The sequence below is a fragment of the Pteropus vampyrus genome, unplaced genomic scaffold (genome assembly GCF_000151845.1).
Source record: "Pteropus vampyrus isolate Shadow unplaced genomic scaffold, Pvam_2.0 Scaffold240, whole genome shotgun sequence".
NCBI classification, from domain to species: Eukaryota; Metazoa; Chordata; class Mammalia; order Chiroptera; family Pteropodidae; genus Pteropus; species Pteropus vampyrus.
In genome coordinates this window covers 559838-583170 of record NW_011889021.1, presented here as the reverse complement: position 1 = coordinate 583170, position 23333 = coordinate 559838, and the positions used below count along the sequence as shown (strand labels likewise).

At 41.9% G+C, this 23333-nt stretch overlaps 1 protein-coding gene across 8 annotated transcripts in view; it reads right to left on the bottom strand.

Moving 5' to 3' along the window:
• TEAD1 (TEA domain transcription factor 1) overlaps nt 1-23327 on the bottom strand; it is a 268691-nt gene extending 245364 nt beyond the window's left edge. For 6 of the 8 annotated variants that reach the window (XM_023519913.1, XM_023519915.1, XM_023519917.1 and 3 more), the window contains exon 1: nt 23012-23327. The gene's annotated coding sequence lies outside the window, so the exon portion shown is untranslated. Of the gene's footprint in view, nt 1-22254; nt 22399-23011 lie in introns of all 8 variants that reach the window. The other 2 variants (XM_023519914.1, XM_011374159.2) reach the window with 2 other exon arrangements.
• Nucleotides 23328-23333: the final 6 nt, after the last annotated feature.

Here is a 23333-nt window from a genome sequence, read left to right as displayed (position 1 = left end):
GGTTGATAGTAAAACATATATGAACTGAATGTATGGATCCACAGACAAAAGATTCAATGAATAGTTGAGACAAGCCAAACATTAAGTAAAAATGTCTGGATCCCTACCTTACTCTTTATACCATACCAGATAAATTCTAGACACATTCAACTGTGTGAAGTATGTTATGACTTCATTTCTTTTTAGGTAGAAGACTTTTATCCAATAATTTCAGATTAAGATAGTCTTTTTTGTGTGTGTGCAAAAGAAAAACCTAGAAGCCATAAAGGAATAGTTGATAAATCTGATTTAAAATTAATTTCTGCTGGAAAAGTTATATAAACAGCAAGGAAAGTCAAAAGGTCGATGACAAACCTAGAAAGAATATGTGTGATTATTCCACCCACAGTGACCTGAAGTTTCCCTAAGATATTAGCAGTGCTTCTCAATTTGTAATATGCACACTATTCACCTGGAAATCTTGTTAAAATGAAGATTCTAGTTCAGCAGGCATGGAGTGCGGGTTGGGGGGAGTCTCAGATTCTGTATTTCTAACACGCTCTGGGGAGATGTCATGTGACTAGATTTTATAGAAGTTTTCTAGTTAAAGAGACGTGTGGCTAGAACTGCGTAAGACTCAGATACTTCCTGAGAATCACCTGGGAAGGTTTCACAACACTCACCCAAGCTTCACCTTTGGCCATTCTGATTTAGATTCAGGGTAAGCAGTAGGAATCAGTATTTAAGGAGAAAAAAAAAAAAAAAGCCCTCCCTGGGTGACAAAGATATTCAGCCTGGTTTGAAATCCAGTGGACGAGATCATCCGAGACCTTCCTGCTCTTTCTGTGCTCTGAGTACTACAGAGAGACCTGTCTGAACTGGCAGTTAAACCATTCCTTTCCCATCTCCAGACCCCACCTGCCCTCCCTCCCATCCCCACTCCACCTGTCTGCAGCCTTTTCCTAACAAAGTCTCCTCCCACAACAAAGGCTGACAAAAGGGAGTGAGCACAGCAAAGGAGAGCCAGCAGCATGGTCAACTGGCATCCCATGACGGCTCACTGGCTGGGTCACTGTTTAACCACTACTAGACTGGCTATGTGATCCTAAGCAAGTCTCCTAATCTCTTAGACTCCACTTCCTCATTTACAAAAACCAAGTTGTACGAAATAAACAAGTCAACCTATTGAAAGAACTATGTAAGCTGTAAAGCATCCCAGAAACATTATTTTTTACTTGATATGCAATGTCTAAGAACACACTTATGTAAGTCTGAACCCCTCACATCCACATCCCAATAACTTTCCACATTGTCCATTTTTCCCATCCCTTCTCAATTTAAAGAAAAAAAAAATTCTCCAGTTTCCACTTTCTAAATATGCAAACTAAACTTTATGAACATAACAGGTAGAACATAAAATTTCATATCAACCCTAAAGAAAAAAGGTCTCAAATTTGTAAAAGACACCAACAAACAAATACTGAATTACATCTGCTCAAGTAATGGTAAGCGCTTTCCAGAACAAATTCTATCCTCTTAAACAACTTCTACTGTTATTTCTAAATGTTAAGTCTCACCTAAATTTTCCTCCCTGCTCATTTACACCACCACACTCCCTGACCCCTCCAATTTGGGGAATAGTGGAGGAAGTAGGCACTTTGTTTTCAACATCATTCCCACAGGCACACATCTTATTGGTGCCTTCAAGAGACGCCTTTGATATTTAACCCATTTGCTAATAAAATCCACTAATTTGGCAGATTCCCTAACAGAGGAAGCTTGAAGCACAGCAGAACATACACATGGATTTATCACTGGGAAGTCTCTGCCCAGGGCCACTGAGGGCCTTCCACGTTGCTCAGAGATGGAAGGAGAAGAAGTGAGGAGTGGGGCCACCAGGAAGGACACTCAGGTCAAATGACACACCTGGCTTCATTCTTTCCAGGTGCTCAGCCAACCAGAACTCCTCAGTACCCCAGGGTATGACTGGGAAAATTCTTCACCTGCCACTTTGGAACCAAGCACCACATAACCTAAATCCACAAGGCACCCCAGGCAACTGAAAGGCCTGTCAGGCCTTGAAAGATTACAGTCTGAGACACAGGTTAAGGGGTAACCCTTGTTGTTACTGCCCAGTTAGCTAAACATCCATGTGATGCTCTCTTGGATTGAATCCATACTGGAGAACAGGGTGCAGGACAGTAGCCCTGCATGCAGACCAAGCAGATGCCAGGGGCTACGGTACTGAGCTAGCGGTCTTTGGTGAGTGGGGCCTCTCCAGAACACCACACAGGGCATACTTCCTAGCACACTAGCTGGCCAGAAACAATTTGGTTTCAGTTAAAAGAAATCCACTCCCAATAACCTAAGTGTGTGGGGGGGCGCGGGGGGAGGCAGGGGAACACGAGTTCATTATAAGGCCAAGGAGTCTATCAGAAGACCCTGAATTAGGAACTACAGCCAGCTCTCATGGGAAATGGAAACCAGAAAATGGAAAATCATCAGGAAATGAGACTATTCCCAAGGTCTCTCATCATGTCCTCTGCACAACAGCTTTGTTCTTTTCTCTCTGTGAAGCCATTTTAGCCCAAACTTCTCTGTACCCATGGGTCAAATATCTACTCTCCAGTTAGCTTTTCCCTAGTGTGAGCATCAGAGACAAACTAGGATTGGTGTCTCAATCCCAAAATCTTCAGGAGACAGAGTTTAAGTCAGCTGGGGGTCAGATGTCCCCCTTTAATCCAAACATCAGAGAGAAGGTGGGTGAGCTGGCCTAACTATAGAGGCACAGTTACAAAAAATTAACAATGACAGCTTATAAATGACAGCTTAATGAAGTCTGACCTTTGCTAAAGCCACAAGGTTTTCCAAACGTACCATCTTGACTTCTTCATTCCAAGAAAGCACAGCTATACAGCTAGATACTCAAACAACAAATAAATGTCTTCTTTGTAGCTTGCTTGTTGGTTGCTTCAGTTGGAGAAAAAAAGCATTTTGCTGCTATCAAATAGGATTTTATTTCTGGTTCCTCCATTTGCCTGGAAACATGCAGAACCTGGCCAATTCACGAAAATGTCCTTGAGATCATGAATGCAAAGGTCTGGGAGAGATGCAGCCATGGTGGAGATACACAGAACTAAAATTTTCTGGGCAGACACATGAAAAATAATTTTCCACTGGAAGAATCTGTTCAGTGTAAAGGTTAAGCAAGGTTCCTTCCTTATAAAAGCCACTGAGTTTTTCATAGAGTGGCCCCAAAGAATCTATCAGTTGGGGTCTCCTTCACCTAGGGCAACACACCTTTCTCACAGATCATGGGCTGCTTTGTGTGGTTGCTAATAAGATATCTGTTAAAGGAGGCTTACAAATCCATTTACATTGATTTTAATTGATGAATCAATCCCTGGCCCTGCACGACTTGGTCTAGAGACTGTAAGCATTCAGGATTTGGTCTGTACTCCCAGCCTAAAATCTGCATTAAAAAGAAGTTAACTCTCAGATCAATGCAGGACAAAAATAACCGTGTGTATCTCCCATGACAAAAGGAAACAACTCTTCTTAGTTTAGACAGTAACTCTTCACACATTAATAAGAGGAATATATTTTCAATGATTTCCTAACAAACTCACCTAGAACTAAGGGGTTTTTTGGTACAAGCCTGACGTCTGGAAAACCAAAGTCAGATATTGTAACTCTCAGTCAAACTTCTAAAATCGAATGAGCCCAACTTTCTCAAAGGCTGCTTAGAATCTTTTAGCCTAGACTGAAGTTCACCAGAGAATTACCCAAACATGAAATACAAATGACAAGAACGAACAAAGTGGCACTCACCATCCTGGCTGTGATCTGAATCAGCCATGCTTCGTTAAAAAGGCAGGCAAACTTTTGCATTTGCTTTTATTTTGTCTTTTACAAAGGCTGAAATAGAATTTGACCTTTCTGAGCAACTGCTGGCTATGAATTGGAAACAAGCTTAATATAAAAGACAGCATCGCCATATGACTGCTCATCATTTCATTTCTTTTTCTTTCTTTTTCCTGGTCATCCCACAAGGTTTGTCTACCATTCTATTTTTAGATTTCTATCAGAACTTCCAATGATTCTACATAAACCTATAGTGGAAAAAAAAAAGTCTAGTTTCAGTCCCATTTTCTCAAATCCCACAGCTAGCCAACACCAATTAGCATAGAAAAGAACAGAAGAGTTGATAAATGAAAAGGCATCGCACTCGATTTTAATTTTTTTCAAGATCGAAAAAGTCCATAAATTCACAAGCAAAGCATAAAGCAGCAGCAGGCATCAACCGCACACAGGTAGAGACACCAAACTACGTCTGCTCCAACTTAGGAACTCAGACAAATAGAGGCTGCTCATTAAAGAGAAGAATGAAATACAAGTTGCAGCAGACCCATTGCCCTGGGAGACAATCACTTAATGTTTCTCTCCTTTAAAAATATTTAATAAAATAGCTATAAAATTGATTTCGAAGTCAATAAGACTGGCCCAAAACACTGCAAAAGGAACCCCTCAAAAAAGACCCCGTGTTTTCGGAAGTAAATTGCAAAGAAAGGCAAGAGACAGGCCCGAGTTTGGTGGCTAGCACACACATGTGTTCCCTCCCTCCTTCTCTCTCTCAACTGGGTGAACAAAACAAAGGGAGTTGACACTTCAGCTATACATATGGACTCCAGAGCTCTCTGCCTAATGTCAGCTTGCATGCCCACAAGTTTTAGGCTTCAATGAAACACTAAAGCTCCCTGAAACGTTGCCACGTGTTTTTTGGGGCATTTCAGCAGACCCAGCTTGCCACCTTCCCTGGCCGAGCTCTGCAGGGCTGCACAGCAGAGCAGGGTATGCCAGTGCAGCCTGACATTCAGATCAAGACCACAAATTATAACCAGTTTCAGTAAACTGACTCGAGTGCCTTTGTTCCTCAGACATACATCTTCCTAGCTTATAAATGCGGCAGCAGAACCTAACCACCAATGCAACTATAGCCAGGACTGGGAAAGGAAGTTATTGAAGCCTGGATTTCCTGCTTTTGCTTGTAGCCAAGAACTATGAGGCTTGTAGTGGTTTCAGGAACTGACTCATCTAATGATTCATGGATAAGATACTGCTTTTAATATGTTGCTGACCTGAAGACTCAGGAACCTCATAACCAATCTGAATGTATGCTTCACTCTTATTTGCAAACGAATATTCACAGCAAAATAAACCAGAGGACAACAGTTAATGAAACAATTAAAAAATCACGCCAAGGGCACGAAAGGTGGACTGTGACCATCACATGTGAAGCTACTATCAAAAGCCTTATCTGTGGGCTGTGACTTGACAGCGTCCAAACTTCCCAAAAGTGGATAACAGGTGGGATAAGGTTTATTTTTAGATGTCATTCCCTTAGATGTAAAAATAGATTTAGCATAGCAATATTTTAATTCAGGCGCATCTGAGGTTGTGACTCTAAGTATCCAAGATGTAAAGAAGCAGGTAGCCCCAGATTTAACTGTTACAGTTGCAAATCAGGAAGAATTCAGGGTTAACTGACCAAAGAGTAATGGGCAATAAGGACTCACAGTGGAACTCATTCCCTTAAATCATCCTCTACAGAAGACTGCAATTCGGTATTTCCACTCATCATTGGACAATTCCTCTTTCCCCACCACACACACACACACGCCCTCACGCACAAGAATACAAACACACCACACACACACACACACACACACACACCCCCAGTACTGAAGACCAAAGCTTTCTAAAAGTACAGAGTCTGGAGCTGGCACCCCTGGTTGCTCCCCGTGATGTCCCCATAGAATCATTCGTCATCAAGAAGTCCCACTAGGGGAAAGTTTTCAATCCTCCCTCACCCTCCAATCCTTGGGTTTTCCCTGCCCCCGCCCCAATAAAGGACATTAAGAACAGGCCGAGTTTCAGGGGCGGCTTTCAAAGTGTTTACAGGTTTCAAAACAAGCCCAGTGGCACAGAGGGAAAGGGGGGAAAGAAAACAAAAACGTAGGCTGCTTGGGGGTGGGGGGGCGGGATAAAGCAGTAAGAACAGTTGACCAGGCAAGGCCAAAGTGCAGAGGCTGGTTGGCAGGCGCTGCTCGGCTGGGCTCCTCCAACAGATTTACTGACATGACGTCAGTGGCTCCAGTCCAGCTTTTTCTTCGGTAGCTTTTACCACTTGCCTCCTGAAGCCTCTACTATGTTAGGGAGCCACAGGACCACAATGAAAATTCCCTTTGTGAAACCAAGTTTACCTCGGGGCACAGCCAGCTTGTGAATTACAGGCTCCTCACCCCGTCTCTGTGCCCCTGAAGGGAAGGGAATAAACTCCTACAATGCTGTACTTTCCTTAATACAGAGGAACCATTAAATGAAGTTAACTGCCTTTAAAAAAAAATAAAACAGGGGTTGGGGGAGGGGGGTGGCATGTCTAAATGAGTATACAAATTTCACAGGCCAGGACACTGATTAATTTCTCAGGGATGTCACAAATGATGATAATTTCAGGCCTATTCACTCATTCTGCTGTGAGACTGTGTTGGCTGGACTGTGAACGCATAAGGCTTTGTTTCACCAACAAAACAAAAAGTATTACTAAAGCTGAAACTCCAGGCCTGAATGGAACCACCGTAGAAAGCATGATAGCTTCTCTTTAAAATGAGGGGCTTCTTTGTTTGTTTTGTTTGTTTTACATTTATTTACTTATTTTTTTCCCTAAGTGCATGTGCTGTGATATACCAACATGGGTATAAAACAATTTCCAAAAAGCAAAGATAGGAATTACTAAAAATAAGTCTAATAGCAGACTTGTTAAACAGAAAACATTTATTTTAGACATATAGGCTTACTAGGTATACCCACAACAGCACGATATGTGTTCTGTCTAAGACTCCATTGCATAAATCTGCCTAAAACTAAAAAAGCTTTAAATTTTTTTAGCTAATAAAAATAATGTTTTAGTGATAAATTCTTTAAATGACTAGAATATTAAATATATTCCATTTTAAATACTTCAGGAGAGGAAGGTAGAAAACTTTATTCAACAAGTATTTATTCAAGCAGATGTATGTAAATGACCCAACAATATCATCAAACCACAGTTTGCAGTCTGAATGGTTCAGAGAGGTAATAAGGAATTTCTCACCTTCTGGTTATTTAAACAAGGGGTAGAACAAACTATCTGGCAGACATGACCGAAGGCAATATCTAAGTCTTCTGCGAAGTCTAAATTAATATGAGCTTTGGCCTTCAAGATGAGAGTCAAACCATGAACTGTCCATGGGGAATTCTTCAGTTTGGCCTCTTTCTTAAGAGAGAAAAGGACAAGATGAAAAGCACATGCATTCAAGTGGCAAATGAGAGCTGAAGAAGCCAAAGTGTGCAAGGAAAGTTTTTTGTTTGTTTTGTTTTGTTTTTAACCATGGACCAAGAAGTTGACACGGTAGGTGAGATCCATTTCTGAAGAAGTGGGAAAGAAAAAAAAGCACCCACCTTGCAGCTTGGAAATACCATTTCCCACTAAAAGGAACCAAAAACTCTGAAGAAATGGTTCATTTTAAGTTCAAGAATATACAAAAAGAGACTGAACAGCAAGAAAGCTATCAAAAAATAATAAGGTCACATCAAAAGGACATAGGAGTCAACTAAAGAAACTCCCATTGGCCAAAGATGGTACAATTTTAGCATTAATAAGAATAGAAACTACAAGGAATTCAAAAGCATCCAAGCATTTAAAATATGATTATATAATGATACTAGAACAAAAACAAACAAAAAAACCAAGAAACCTGATTTTCCTATATAAACTATACACCAGGTTAACCAAATAATTGATGAGAAAAAGTCTTTATAAGAGTATGCTAGTTAATAAATGTAGAAATGAGAGGACCAGAATATAACCAGTTTACAAAGCCCATATGAAATAATAGATATGTATAGCGATCATAAATCAATGTCTGCTAATTATCATAACAGAGACAACTGCATATTCTGGGCCTCCTGGCAGAATACTCATTATGAAATATTCCTGTCAAAAAAAATAAAGTAAAATAAAATAAACAAAAATAAATAAATAAACCTCAATCAGATCAAGCTCCTAAATTTAAATTCCCATTTATAGGAAATACAGAGGACAGTAGAACATGATAAACAGGACTATGAGATGAAATTGCAAAATCCAAAATGAGGAAAAGTCTACAAGAGAAACAATGAGGCTTTTATAACAAATCAACTGTAAGAAGTAAAAAAAAAAAAAAAAGAGGGAGGAGAGATCTTTAAAGAGTTTTAAGAAACATACTAACCAAATACAACCTGTTGATCTTGTTTGGGACCTGATTTGAACAAACCAACTGTGGCAAACATTCATGAGACAATGAAGGAAATCTGAACAGTGATGAAATATTTAATATTGAGGAATTATTATTAAAATGTTCATATGATCTTGTTCTTGGTGTTTCTTAAAAAGAATCATATTTTTTAAAACATGAACGAAAAATTTACAGATGGAACGATATGACATCTGGGATTGCTTCAAAATAATCTAGTGGGAGATGAGGCAGCGGTTTATAAGAAACAAGAATGGCCATAACTTACTGACTGCTGATAAGTGATGGTGGTCCACAGGCGGTCCTCTACTGTACTAAATTTGCCATAATAAAAATTTTGAAAACTTAAAATTAAAAAAATAGACACTGTTCCTGTCCCCTCCTTCAGAAAGAAAGATGCTATGGGAAGAGGTACTTGGCACTCAAATTCATGGCTACTGGGGGATGGTAATCACAATCATAATTACAATCAGCAGCTAACATTTATGGGACACTTCTCTGCCAGGCACTGTGCTAATCCTCAGTTAACTCTTGCTATAATCCATAAGGAAGGAACTACTATGTCCATTTTACAGGTAAAGAAACCGGGGTTCAGAAAGATTAAAGAGGTTATCAAGGACAGACAAGTGTATGAAATGTGTGTGATTCCGTAAGTCCATAGGCATGATGAGAATCTAAATAAGTTATATCTTCTCAAAACAGTAACAACTTTTAAGAGGGCTGGTAACTCCAAAATCGAAAAGTCAATGCTCTCTAATGTTAAACAAAGCAGAATCAAGAAGTGGTGCTTTTCTGAGTACCACTCTTGGTAAAACCTAGGGAAGTGCAGGACAGGGTCTCTAAAATCTCAAAGTGGTAACAGCAGAAGAGAAAGCAAGAAAAGTGGAAGGGGGGTGTGCATGCAAATGTGTGTGTGTGTGTGTGAGTGTGTGTGTGTGTGTGTGTGTGTGTGTGTGTGTGTGTGTAAAAATATAAAAGCAAAAGAGAAATTGTCCGAAGAGAGAAAAACAACAGAGCAGGAAATCCAGCAACAGGGGAAGCTGGGAAAAGCTTAAAACTAAACCCAGAGGAGGAAGATGGAAAAGCAAATAAATGAGCTCCTGTCAGACTAGTCCATTCTAGTTGGGACAAACCCTCAGAAACTTGGATGGAGAACGGGAGGGCAGAGGAAGCAGGAAACTTCAGAATGGGTTGGGGGGAGGGGGCAACGGAAAAGCCCACTGTGGACGATTCACCATATTTCATATTTCACTTTAAACTCACTCTGAGGAAGTATTATTATTTTCTTCATTTTTCAGATAAGGAAATGGAGACCCAAAAGATTAAATACTTTACCCAATATCTCAGCCAATAAGCAGAACTAGGAGCAGAACCAGGGTCTGACTTCAAAGCAGAAGTACCAGAAAGGCGGTAGGAAAGACTCTATGAAAGGGATAAGTCCTGGGAAGGAGGGGAAGATAAGAGCACAAGTTTCAGAAATTGTCCATGAGTGACCCCAACACCTTTTAGACCAGAGTCACCAGAACTAGGTGAACAGGAGGAAAAGACGGTATCAACCAGTCCACCCCCCCCAACACACTAAAAACCAACTAAGATGTGCAAGATAGGTAGCAACTCCATTTCAAAGCCCCTTATCTAATGTCTTTTTCAGAGGCCTGATTATTAAGGGCTCTAAGCGGCACGATTAATATAACTCCCTTCTCCCCTCCTCCCCTGCCACCACCCATCACATATCACAGCCTAGAACTATTTTCCAGCTAGTCACCTAGATGGAGAGGGGAGAAAAATCACCTCATCTCCCAGGTTTCCAAAGCACTCCCACTATCAAGGAGTGAAGTCAAGGTCATCTGCCTAAACCCTACCCCCAGCATGAGGCCATTTCCATATCCAAGCCTTCAGGGTGATAGAGGGGGCTAACTTATTCTGACAGCCTGCCAACAGAGCACATTCCAGAGAAAAACCAGATAAACTGGCAGGTCCAGTTCCAAGTTTCCAAAACACACACACACACACACACACACACACACACCAGTTTGGATCAACCCAGGCTCCAATAGCAACCTTCTCTCTTATTTTCAATGGCTAGGGTAACCGATCTGAAAGGTGAGGAGTACTACCAAGTCTCTAGTCCTTGAGGACTGAAACCAAAGGGGAGGGGTGAATCTTGCCCCCTTTCAAGAAGACAAATGACTAAGGTGGGAAAATTCCCTTAGGAAAGGCTTGATTAGGTCACACCCAGCATTTTTAGGGCCTTAGCCACTTGTTTGTTTTGAAGATAGAGTAAAATGGGCCACCATGAACACAAAACAAAGTATTCTGTACTTTGCCTTTTCTGGGCACATATTCCAAGTAAGGGGACTCCTACCTTTGCTACAATGTTACTCTACCTTAAATTCATTCATATGCCACAATAAAATCTGACAGGTGACTTTATATGCAGTCTTTTGTTAGCCTGATAGGTGTAGAGTCACACAGACCTAAGAATTTTGGCCCTGTCATACTAGCTGAGTGACCTTGGGCAGATGACTAAACTTCTCTGAGCTTCACTTTCTTCAACAACAAATGGAGGTCTTAGGTTTAAATAAGGTAATGTTGAAGAATGGGCTTAAGACAGAACCTGGCCTATCAGCCTTCTTTCCTTATCCAAATTCACCCAGAGTGGCCTCAGGAATTAGTGCAACTAAAAGAAGAGTTATGGAGTGAAGTCAGCAGAACTGTTCCCTCCTCCACAAAACCTGGCTTTGGGAGGGGAGTGTGGGGTTGTGGATGGGATGACTCAGATAATAAAACAATTCTCCAGGACCTTTCTGCCTAAGGCTTTCACATTTTATCTCTTTAATCTAAAGCTCAGCTAAAAAACAGAATAGAGAGGCAGGTGGCCCAGTATTATCTTCCCAGAAAGGGAATGCAGAGATTTTTCAAGTAACTTGCCCAAGGTCACAGGGAGACCAATAGCAGGGGCTGTCCAACCAAGCTTTCCTTCCACACAGCTAGAGGGACCCAGATCCCAGCCCCTGGAGGTCCTTCGAATGCCTTCTCCCAATGAACTGCCCCCAAAAGGAAACAGTTTTCTGAGCTCTCGATAGCAAAGCCCAGATGCCACTGTTTCAGGGAGACCTGAAAGATAATACAGTGGACTGAACACCTGCCCAAGTTACTGCCTAAAGCACATGAGAAAGGAACTCAATAAACAGTGATCCAAAAGAACCAAAAGAATTGAGCAGTATCACTATAATTACTTTTGGTTTTAGGCAAAGTCCTAAAATTTCTTAAATTCCTAAAATTCCACTCCATTTTCCCTGCCTTATAAATTGAGGTACATCATAGGACATCATTACACACTCTCGCAAAAAATCACAGATATAAGCAAGTTTGAAACCAAAGACTGTCAAGCATACTGAAACCACAGGTTCTAAAATCCCCAAATTTCACAGTTAACAAACCTTTCAGAATTCCACTGGGAAAAACTTCTTCCTAAATTAAACTTAGCTAGTCAAAAAAGGAAATGAACCAATGCTGAATCATCCTTATGAATGACGAGAAAAAAATTTTTTTAATACATTAGGAATTGATCTTCAGAATGGCAGAGGGTTTGAAACGATTTGGTTGAAACAAGCACAGGTTTATAGGACACGTGGCTCCCTGAAATCCCCCTCTATTGTAGCTCTGGTCTCAGAACAGCTTGGGACACACTTTCAAGAATAATACTGTCTTGAGCTCAACACCAGGGCACCACAAAAGACTCCTGCCTGGATTTTCTCTCCATTCTGCTTAAAGGGAGTCGGCCAGCTTCCTCGACAGTTTCCTATTAGAAGAATGATCATGTAGTTTACCATCCAAACCCGGACATTTTGAGAGTAGCAAAGGGTGCTAATTATTAAGGATTACACCAAGACAAGAAGCATAAGCCAGGCCTGTTCCAGGCAAGCAGTTACTTAGCCACGAGGAACGGCAAAGAACAACCCTTTAGAAAATACGAATGGTTAAAAACTCTCACAAACAGTTATTGTGAGGAAGACAGTCAGCATCTGGTGAGAAGACACAGGAACTAGAAAGACCAAGTTGAAATTAGGAAAACACTGGGCAGAGCAGAGCCTAAAACATGGGGTATAAATTAACCTGACTCTGGGCTTGTTTGTTTTTTTCCCCCATCTTAAATCAATTTACAAATCAGATTCAATACTTGACTGTGACCTCCTGTGCCTTCTGGGTCTCTCTTCCTCATGATCTCCTAGTTTATCCTTTATGATTTAGTTCTTGGACTGTTTAAAGTATAAGCCATGTGGGCAGTTAGCACGGTCAACATTTATCATTAAGAAGTGAGTCACTGCACATCGTTGAAATCATTCTTTATAAAGTAAAAAATCTCCCATTTTAGATACTTCCATCAGATTCATTTAGGCCCCTCACTAACAGCAGCAAACTAGAAGCGTGAACTACTTACTAGGCCACGGCTCTGAAGATCAAGCTTAATCACTTGACCAGCAAAACAAATGTACATGCCGTGTGAGGAGTGCTGGGGGTACAAGGGTGAGCACGCCCGACGTTCAGTGTGATAACTAGATTCGGTGTCTTATTATTTTTTTTCTATGAGATATAATGCACATACCATACTAATTCACCCTTTTAGAGTCCAGTAAGTCCTCACTTAACGTCATAGATAGGTTCTGCAACTTTAAGCAAACCAACATAACAAAACCAATTTTACCACAGGCTAATTGATATAAATAAGAGTTAAGTTCCTAAGGCATCTCAACGTTATAACGAAACAATGCTGAACAAAACGGTATTTGAAGACATGCTGTATGTAATTCAGTGGCTTTTAGTAGATTCACAAGGTTGTATATCCCTGTTTTAAATCTATCTTTCTCCCCTCTTCAACTCATTTGGCTGCCTCTAAAAGTCCCTATTCTCAACGAGTTTACTCATCTCTCAACAATTTTTAACTTTAATTTTTAACTTAAAGACTGTGAAACCACATTAATCAACACACAGTTCTACATACCCAGGTTAAGAAACAATACAAGGTGTCAATAAAATGCAGGTGGTCCCCAGCTCAGGCTCACACAAGGCAATCTTAATTGCTCATACCAGTCACTGGGAGTGGCCCAGGTCTGAAAACAAGGGGATGTAGACACACACTGAAGTGTAGCTGGGGACCTGAGCAGAGCAGGGCCAGCTTAGGGCAACTGACTGAAAAATCAGGTCTCTCTACCCACTAACTGTGAGAAATAATTCAACACACTTATTCAGGAAGTACCTGGGTACTAACCCAAGTAGACACTCATCTCAGTTTAACATCTTCTCAAATATGCAAATACACTGGTAAAGGGATGGGCTACTATTCAAAATGACTGTTAATTATTATTTAAATTATATTTAAGATCCAGAGAAAGAAATCTGATAAGAAAGGCAAAGACTTAATTCCTGAGCTTGGAGTGTTCTTGGAGGAACAGAATAATCTGGGTTTTAACAGCAGTCACACCTGCAGCTATAACACACTGAGCTAGTTAGCTCTTAAGGAAGCTTTACCACAACTCTTCAAAGTTAAGCAGCCTGCCCTAAACAGGTATTAAGAAGTGCAAGGGAGGCAGCCAAGTTAGGGAGTTGTTCCTCTCTGCCTCTTATTCTCTCTTTCCCACCTGAAGTTTAATGCCCTCAGAACACCAGCAACTATTCCTCAGTGGTGTTGTCAGCAGGCCCAGGGCCCTAAGCACAGTTTCTCTATGAAGAGTTCCTTACAACCACCTTAGAGAAGAATTTTTAGAACCCATCCCAAAGTGTAGAGTATGTCTTCCAAACAAGGACCTATGGAAGAGGTTTCCTTTTGGGCAGATGAAGGAGCACCATGCTACCCACTTTTAGAAGCACTTCCATTTAATTCATACGACCATTTGGCAAAGAATGACCTCAAATATGATGTATTTACTGATGGATTTCCTCCACTTTATGGACAGGGGAAATGTGGTTCAAAGCAATTATGGTCCAGGATTTGATGGGATGCCCCAGCCTCTCCTGGATTTTAATCCATTTGCCTGAGACCAGAAGTCCGGTTCTTCCAAGTAACTCTGCCCTAGCCCTGGGTGTTCCTCAAGAGTCCCTGTCCAGGCTGACCTGGCAGGAAATCTGTGAAGACCTGGTATGCAAGATAACATTCAAAGTTGCTATTTACTGAGCACTTACTAAGTGTAAGTTATACAAGAGGCATTCTATTCACATTGCCAGATGGGGACACCAAGGCTCAGAGAGGTGATTTGTCCAAAACCATAAAACTAGTAAGTGGCTGAGACAAGAGTCCAACTAACGTATGTCTAACTCCAAACCTCCTATAATCCTACATTGTTAGTCTTTTTCCAAAACTGAATCAGTACACTTCCCACTCCTCATGTCAACCAGTTCTCTCTTCTCTCCCTTCCTTTTTCTCCTTTCTATTAATTGCTCGCAGCCAAGTGTCACATCTATACCAGCTCATGACTGGCAATAAAGCTTCTGTATCATTATTTGAGGTTTGAGTTCATTACTTTGGAGAGTATTTCAGAGAGGTTTTTGTTAACAACTTAGCCCCACTCTACTCCTAAAATGGCATCTGGAAACAAACAAACAAAACCTTTCCCTTCAAGACCCAACTTCAAAATCATGTGCACTGCAAATCTTTCCTCGGTCCCTATCACTGGGAGACAAATCTTTTTGGAAATGTCATGAACACTTACCCTACTGAGTTTTTTTCCCTTTATTCTGATATTACGTAAGGAAATTCACGCTTCTAAAAATACAAATGTGTAAAAAAATGAAAGCCCTTCCCACCTTCCCAACTCACTCCCTCAAAGCAACCCATCAATAAAGTATAACCTCCCAGATCTTCCTGGATATAGATCCATACATGTTTCATCAACTCTAGGACACTGACTGGAAGATGCAGAATGATTTTCTAAGAAACGCTGTTGCAAAACAAACCATCCCAGAATGCTTCTCACTTAGAAATCATTTTATGCATACTGAAACTTTTTAATCATGTCAATCTTGTGTATACATAAAGAGTAAAGTATAAGCAAAATAAACTGGGTAAGACAGACCTAAAACAACTTCTCAGACAGATCAATACCCATGCTTTCCACACACTATCATATTGCCCTCTGTGACAAGAGCACTGGTGACATCAAGAGCATTCTGCATTTGTTCAACAGACTTTGATGAGTGTATGCAATCACATCATGAGTCATGACCATGGCCTGGTCAGCCATGATTGTAGGACATGTTCAAATATGGAAAAAGTTTGTATCTTGGAACTCATGAAATAAGGGATACACAATTTTCCCACTGGATTGCGATGATCTCTTTACATGCCTGTTTTCCTCCTTGTAAATTTCACCAGAGCATTTTACTGATCACCATTCACTGACAACCTGATCACCAAATCCCTGGCACATGGCAGCACTTGTAAATGTTTACATGGCCAGGGACAAGTAGCAGTTCTATGCAAAACCGGGAGCATCTGTATTTCAGGATGCTCCAAGTGGAGGGAAGAGAGAAGAAAGGAAAGAATGAAAAGCTGCGTATGGTTTATCAGCAGCGGGCTCATCTCTGAGATGCCGTCAAGATCACCCTTTCTATCCCCTCCCTCTGCAACATCAAGGGATACCGTCAGGACCATTCCCACTACTCAAAAAGTAAAACTACCTCTGTAAGCAGTCAGGCAAGAATTAGTTCTTAAACCGCTTGCCAGCAAGCCTAACACACATCTCTGGAAACAACTGCTACACTCCCAAGGGGTAACAGATGAGTGTCAAATACGGAAAAGGTGGTTCTGCTCCTTTTATTGCTTCTCGGGCATAGAAGGGCATATAGTCATCCCTGTGCCCCACCCCAATTCATAGTGAAAGAGATTTTATTTTTGCTTCATCTTCACCTGACATCTATCTGAACAGAGGTGTTCTAGAAGCATTTCCCTCTTTACAATTCCTAGTCATGAAGGAAGCTGCTTCTTGCCTCCAAACCAGAGATAACACCTGCTCTTATATCCAGTTATATAGATGATAATCATTTTTACATTTTATGATTAAGGTAAAACTCAAAAGTGAAAGGAAATTAGGGAGATATTTTTAACATACAACAACTAGAAACCTTTTATCAAGATAAAAACAGTATCAGCCCTATCTGGCCAGTATTTAAAACAAAAGCAAATTTTGAATTATGGGAATTTCTTGGCTCTGTCAGTATGAAATGCTATTAAGTAGCTTTATTTTTCTGTTTTCCTATCAATAAAAATACCTGACAAGGTCTTCTAAGTGTCCCAGATTTCAAGGTGGGGCTGGGGACTGGGGGCTGACCTTTCCTTCAGCTGACGGGGCTCTTTCTAACGACAACCACCATTGTCTTCCAAAGGCTTTCAGATGAAAAGGCACCGAGGGAGAAAGGGTTGAAAGAGATTCCACCAAAGGAAGCGTTGCTCACAATGGTTTCAATGGTTTCGGACTCAGTTAGCCCCCAAGACACCCCCAGCCACAGTGATGGGTGATCTGAAAATGAAGCATATCAAAATGCTATTGATAAGCTAAATTACCAGACAGCTTATCTGAGGCCCACATCCGCCATATGGTGCCCCAACTTCTGCCGCCTGTTGCTGCCACAACAATAGGCACGCCTACCCAGAAAGCACCATCGGACAGAAACCCAGCAGCAGCGGCATGCAGGACAGCTACTGTGTTTACATTTTATTTTGTGCTATTAGCTTTGTGCCTCCCCCTATCCCACCAGGGACTAGAAACACACAGACATTCAATGGTCGAAAATACACATTACTGCAGGATACATGCGTGCACACCGCATGTGTGCACATGTACGGTATATACATCAGGTGAACAGAGAGAAAACCAGATGTCAACTCCAGAACTGGAGCTGCTTGGTGGGGGAGGGCAAGCCAGGCTCCCAGCTAGAGCTGCAAGCAGACAATGCGCTTTTCTCAAAACACTCGGGCGGGCAGGCCTTGGGGAGTGGCTATTTAAAACACTTGGCTCCTTTTATTTCACCACCATGGAAGTGAATTCGGCTCTGAAGTGCCAGAGCAAATGAAGTCATTTGGTTTCCGCAGGCTCCCTTTGCATTCTAGCAGTAGAAGTCAGACCAGACGAAAGTCGGAAGGTCCAGCTGAAGTTGTTCTTTCTTTCAATTAAAACTGATTCCACAGAGGATTTGGCGCCTGGGCTTCATTAACTTTTTTTCTTTGTAAAGACACTAACTAAGGTCACAGGAAATTTAAAGGACATTGGACACTGGAATGAATGCTGTCAAAGATAACTCCCTTCACAAAATGCCATCAAGTCAAAGTGTAAAGATGACCAGATAAGGAGATCACCTTCTAAAGGCTTGGTTGGTATAAAAGATTAATGGTGATTTTTGTCAAATGAATTCATAAGATTTCTAAATTTTTTTCTTTCTACTTTCTCTAAAAAGGTTCCTATCTTTGCAGATGTCATTGATGATAATAATTCATTGTTTTAAAGTTTACTATAATATTAGGGAAAGGACTCCAGTTTTCAAAGAGAACTCGGCAACACATAACACCTGGTTATGCAAAAATGCACAAGAAACAGGTTTGCATAGGTGCAAAGCACAAAAAAAAATAAGTCTTTTTCTTAATATTCAGATCTAGTTAACTATTACATAAAGGCACTCATTTCATCCCCCCAAATTACCCACACCTAAACGGAAAGCATTCTTGGATGAACTTTTCAAATTTTCTTAAACATTCTCGGTGTAAAAAGAAAAATCTCCTTTCAAGTTAAATCGAGATTGCACTTGAACTCCATCCAAGAGCGGAGCTGAACTGAATTATGATAATTAGAAAGCTGTGCCTATAAAAAAGCAGCGCAGTTCATGCATATTTTTTTTTAAAGTTCATGCCAGAGAATATAAGTTCAATATGTTCTCACATAATTAACATTTCCCACCATTAGCAGCAGTTTTTCAGTTTATATATCAGTAAAAACAACAGCACTCGTCATTGTTGTGTATTCCCAGTCAGTAGTGTTTCAGTCACTTTACACATACAGCTAAACCTGTCAGATGCCTAAAAGCAACCAGAATTTCCCAGTGGAGACAACAGTGGCTTAAATTGTTCTTCGATAAGCTGGCTTTTTCTTTTAAACCCATTTTCCAATGCTGGGCTCTGTCCTTTAAACCAAAACTGCAAATGAAATTCTAGGACAGAGCCTTAAAACTAATGTGAAAAAAAGGCAGAAAGCATTGCATCAGGATAGTAAATACTGAGGCGGGGGCGGGGGAGTGGAGACTCATAACACGACCAGCATAGAGCCTTCCCTTGGCCTGCCACAAAAGTAGAAAAGACAGCCTCTTAAGACATCTGCCCCCCACTCCCCATCCAATCAGAAGAGAAACCAATGGTTTCACAGTTAGCCAGAACTCCCAGACTATGGAAACTATTTTTTTGAGAATCCTTCCAACCATGCCAAAAAACAGTGGACAAAAGGAGAACTTAAGAGCTGTGAGTGAGCCACCCTGTAAGAAACACCATCCTGAAAATCCACCCTTCTGGGCATCTCATTTGCTTTGACTAAAATAAAAATACATACATCGAAATTCTCTTATTCTGCACCACTACAAAGCCCAAATGTATCTGAAGAAATGGCTGAATTTCAACTGTGAGTTCAAATATAGGATATGGTCAAGAAAGCTTGTGAAGAGTACGTTACAGACTACGGACTCTCAATAGTTCACAGCTTTTATTTAGATCCAAATATTCTAGCGTTCCAAAAACCATCCCAGAATAGGGAAGGCCCTGAACCTCCCTGATTTCATAAGTATCTAGTAAATTGCAACACAAGAGGGTCTAACCTAGTATTTGTCAAAAAGCCGAACTCTGAAACATTAAATGCTTAAGATGAACATTACTTGATATTATCAATTTTGTGAATATGAAAGAATAAAATACATCACATGTATTGTTCAAACATGGTTTGAGATCTAAATTAAATACCACAGGGTAGTCTGTGGCTTCTACAGATAAAATAAGAAAAAACACTGTGCAGCTATAAAAGATTTTTCCAGCCTTCAGTCAGTCTTCAATAGCTTTGCAGCAAAGCCTAAGTTTGTCAAAGGGCAAAAAGCTTACAATATACTTTTCTTGCCGAGTTCAGAAGTAGGACACTAGCACTCTACTGTTCCAATCACTGAACTCTAAAGGGAAAGCTGTAATACCCGCATTTATCAACAGAAAGGTGGTCTCTGATTTCCCTGTGGTTCTACAGAGAAAGCTGGACACTTGTTCTTGCCAGCATTCTTCAGTCTTTGGAGAAAACAGGCCCCCAAAGTTTTATCACTGAACAGATCCAACCTCTAAGCACAGCTTTCACTCAGCAATATTTTTTTTGATTCTTTTGCAATCTCTTTACTGGAAACAAGACAAAGTGCCTAAAGTACAAGCTTAGAAGTGTTATCTACGTACTATCTGTATGTGAACGTGGTTGTTCTACGTACACTAGATCATACATGCAGTTATTTGCACCAACCTTCTGAGAGAAAAAGCACAATTTTCATGTGCAGGCAGTATCATCATGCTCACAATTAACACATAATAGCAATAGCACATGAGATTAGAGAGGAGTAATCCCACAGATGTGCAGGCTCTTGTACAACTACCATGTATGAGATAACAATCCATTTCTGAAGCAAGGAACCTTAAAATATTGTTAATGGCACAGCTCATTTCTTCAAAAGCCTATCTAACATTTGGGATCTACATTCCGACTGTTCCTGTTACATGCTCTTCTACTAAAAATGTGACAAATATGATCTACACACAGATGATAGATATATTCTCCCCAATTTTTCCCAGTAAGAAACGCTCTCTTATATTTGCTGTTCTGCATTGTCAGAGCCAGCAAAATTCAGAATTGTTTATAAATGACTAAAGCTCAAGCAGCAAAAAAACAGAACACTGTTTTTCCTTATGACTTGTTTGTCCTTTTTCTAAAGAAAAGGGATGTCAGTCCCCAAAGTGAGTGTATGAATATATAATTGTTGCTGTAGAAAGCAAAAGAGGGATAGAGAAGAAGAGGGAAAGAAAGGAGGAAGCTGACTTTCCCCAGGCTGTACACTCCTCAACCCTTCCTTATGTGTAATTAGTTTGCTGCTGGGGCCCAGACACACACTGTACCACAATGCAAGGAAGCGCCTCTCAGTGAGAAATTCATTTCAATCTGGCTCAAACTAAGCTAAGTTGCCCACTCTCTTTAAATTTCATTAAATATATGCCATGGTGAGTCCTGGTTTATGTTTTTTTGGGGGGGATAAAAACTCTAATAATCTCTCAGTCATATTCTCTGAATTGAGTTCTATTTGTTACTTTATAAAAGATCACACAGAGGAGGACTCCAAACAAAGATTCTTTCCTATACTATTTTTATACTCTTACTGTCAAGGCAAAGTGTCACACCGGGTTTGTTTCAAACTTGTAAAAAAAAAAAAAGAAAGAAAGAAAGAAAGAAAAGGTATTCTAATATTCCCCTAAAACTGCGGATCAAATAATACTTATCATTTAAGTAAAAATAAAATGGTCTACATTGGCACTTTTGTACCATCAGCAAGAACCAGTAAAGGATACAGCTTATCAGTTCATTTTTATACCAACAACAAATAAAAGAATTGTAAACTCTGTTTAAAACCTGAAACCTGAGAGTTCAACACAGTTGCGCGTACAAAGAAATGCTAAACAAAAATATCTGTGACCATTTATGGAAATAGTGAAATTAGAAAAATAAGCCTTTCCCCCAAAAAATAATCAACAATTCAAAACCTCGCTGTTGACAAAGGTTCAACTAATCCATTTCTTGAGTCACTTTGTAACCAGTGCTACTATTTCCTCCTAAAGAGAAAAGATTATAACCAAAGTAAAATCTAAGTCTTGACCTTATAAGCATTCAGATGTGTTTGGGCCCAAAGATCCTGCTATTATTTACAGAAGGGCACAAAACCCAGCAGTGAAAGGATGAACCAATCACTGGGCACAGCCTTAGTTCTGTTCTCCAGCCACTGCCTGCCTCAGAGTACCCTAGCAGAGAAGCCCCCCGTTGAATAAGACACAAGCAAGATCCACAGCAGGTTGCAGAAAAGAAGCCCACTCGCTACTGACAATGCAGGGAGATCGCATCTTCCTGAAAAGATGTGTCGACTCAGGTAACCACCTGCAGGCACCCAGCTCCACACAAGCCATCAGACCACCTCAACTTTCAGAAACAATCACAGTGAAAGGTGGCGAGGAAGAAATATGTGGTTGTCCTGAAATGATAGGGTTCTGATCTTTTGCAATATCCATAGCATTTTTAATTTTTTCAACACTATTTTGAAATCTGATAGGTTTTGCAGACCTTTCTGTCCCAGGACCTGGGCTTCCTCCAAGGCACTGATTTTAAAACACGGCCTTTTTACATTACCGGCTCTCGCAACATCATCTGTCTCTAAGTTTCCAGTACTTACTGGGGTCAATTTTCATTTCTGCAAATCACAGGCAGCCACTTGCTTCTGAGAAGTTAACAAGCCTTCTGAGAAATGCTGGTGGCTGGTATTTCATTGTTTCATAAATATTTTTATACAGTGACACCATTCAACTTTAAATAAATCTTTTAAAAGAATTAAAAAGCAAAGAAAATTATGATCTGGGTTTTATTTCTTTTCGTGGGAGGAGAATAAGGGAAGTGTGAGCCCTCTATTGTTTCAACTCATTTAAAATGTTGCCTTAGTTTTTAAAAAAATACAGTTTTTTAAAAAGGAAACTCATACAAGTTGAACTTTCTTTAAAGCGGGCCTCCGGACTTTTGAAAACAAGTGTTGCTGCTACGAACAAAGACTAGAAGTGAACCCTGATTTTCTCCCCTTCTGGGGATCATTTCTCTTCCAATAAACAAACAAATCCCCCAGTATTTCCTACCGAAGGGAAGTTTTCCAGGGAGAGTCTCCTCCAGGGTTTGGTGGTAACTGCGACTCAGTCTTTTTTGGACACAATGTTTCTGCTGACTCCTGAAAATTTTCCACTTGAATGTGCAATGAAGCGGCGGCGGAGGCAGCAACAGTCCTGGAGAAGCAGCAAAGACGACCGTGCCCTCTTTCATCTTTGAGAAGAAGGAGCGAAACCCCGCCAGAAGCACAGTTCGACGCAGACCCAGGGCCAGCCTGGGGGGCCCCGACGCCTGGGGCGGCCGGGAGGCTCTGTGGGGGGGTCGGGCCGGCTTCGAGCACCGAGGCGGTGTCGGCGGCTCTCCCCGCCCGCGCTCTCTCCGAACTTCTGACTTCTCCGAGAAATACGTGAAAACGGCCCGAGGATGTGAGGGTGTGTGCGTGTGTGCGCGTGCGGGCGGGAGAGGGGGGCGCGGGGGGCGCGGCGCGGCCGGCCCGGCGCCTCCAGGGCCGCCGGCTGGGGCCGCCTGTTGCCGCGCGGGCTCCGCAGCGCGCGGCCCAACTTGGCGTCCCGGCAACTCGCGCGGCGGCACCCGCCGCTCACCTTGAAGGGGGCGCGGGGGCCCGGCCCCGGCCCTCCGCTTGCCCTCCCGCCCGCCACACACAAAGCACAGCCCGCAGAGAAAGAGCGGCGCGAGCGGGACGCGCCAGGGGGACGCGCCGGTGATCCCCCGCCCCCCGGCGCCCCGTGCGCCCCTCGCACCCAGCATCAGCCCCGCGCGCCAACTTACCTCGCGAAGGGAGCCGCCGCAGCGCCCGGTGAGTCCGAGGCAAACTTCGGCGCCGCTTCCCCCGCCCTCAGCTCGGTGCCTGGCTCCTTCCCCGGCTCCCGGTCCCCGGGCTGGGCCACCCCACCCCTGCTTAGCACCGCTCCTGACCCGGGGCCGGCTGGGTGCACAGAGCTGCTGCCCGCGGCTCCGGGCAAAGGTGTACGGGGTGGGGGGGCTTCACTGCATGGCCTGTCCCTGGACGCGGCCGCCCCGGGCCCGGGCCCCGCCGCGCGGACTGGCCCGCGGGGTGGAAGCGAGTCTGCAAAGTGCTTGGTGGGCGCCC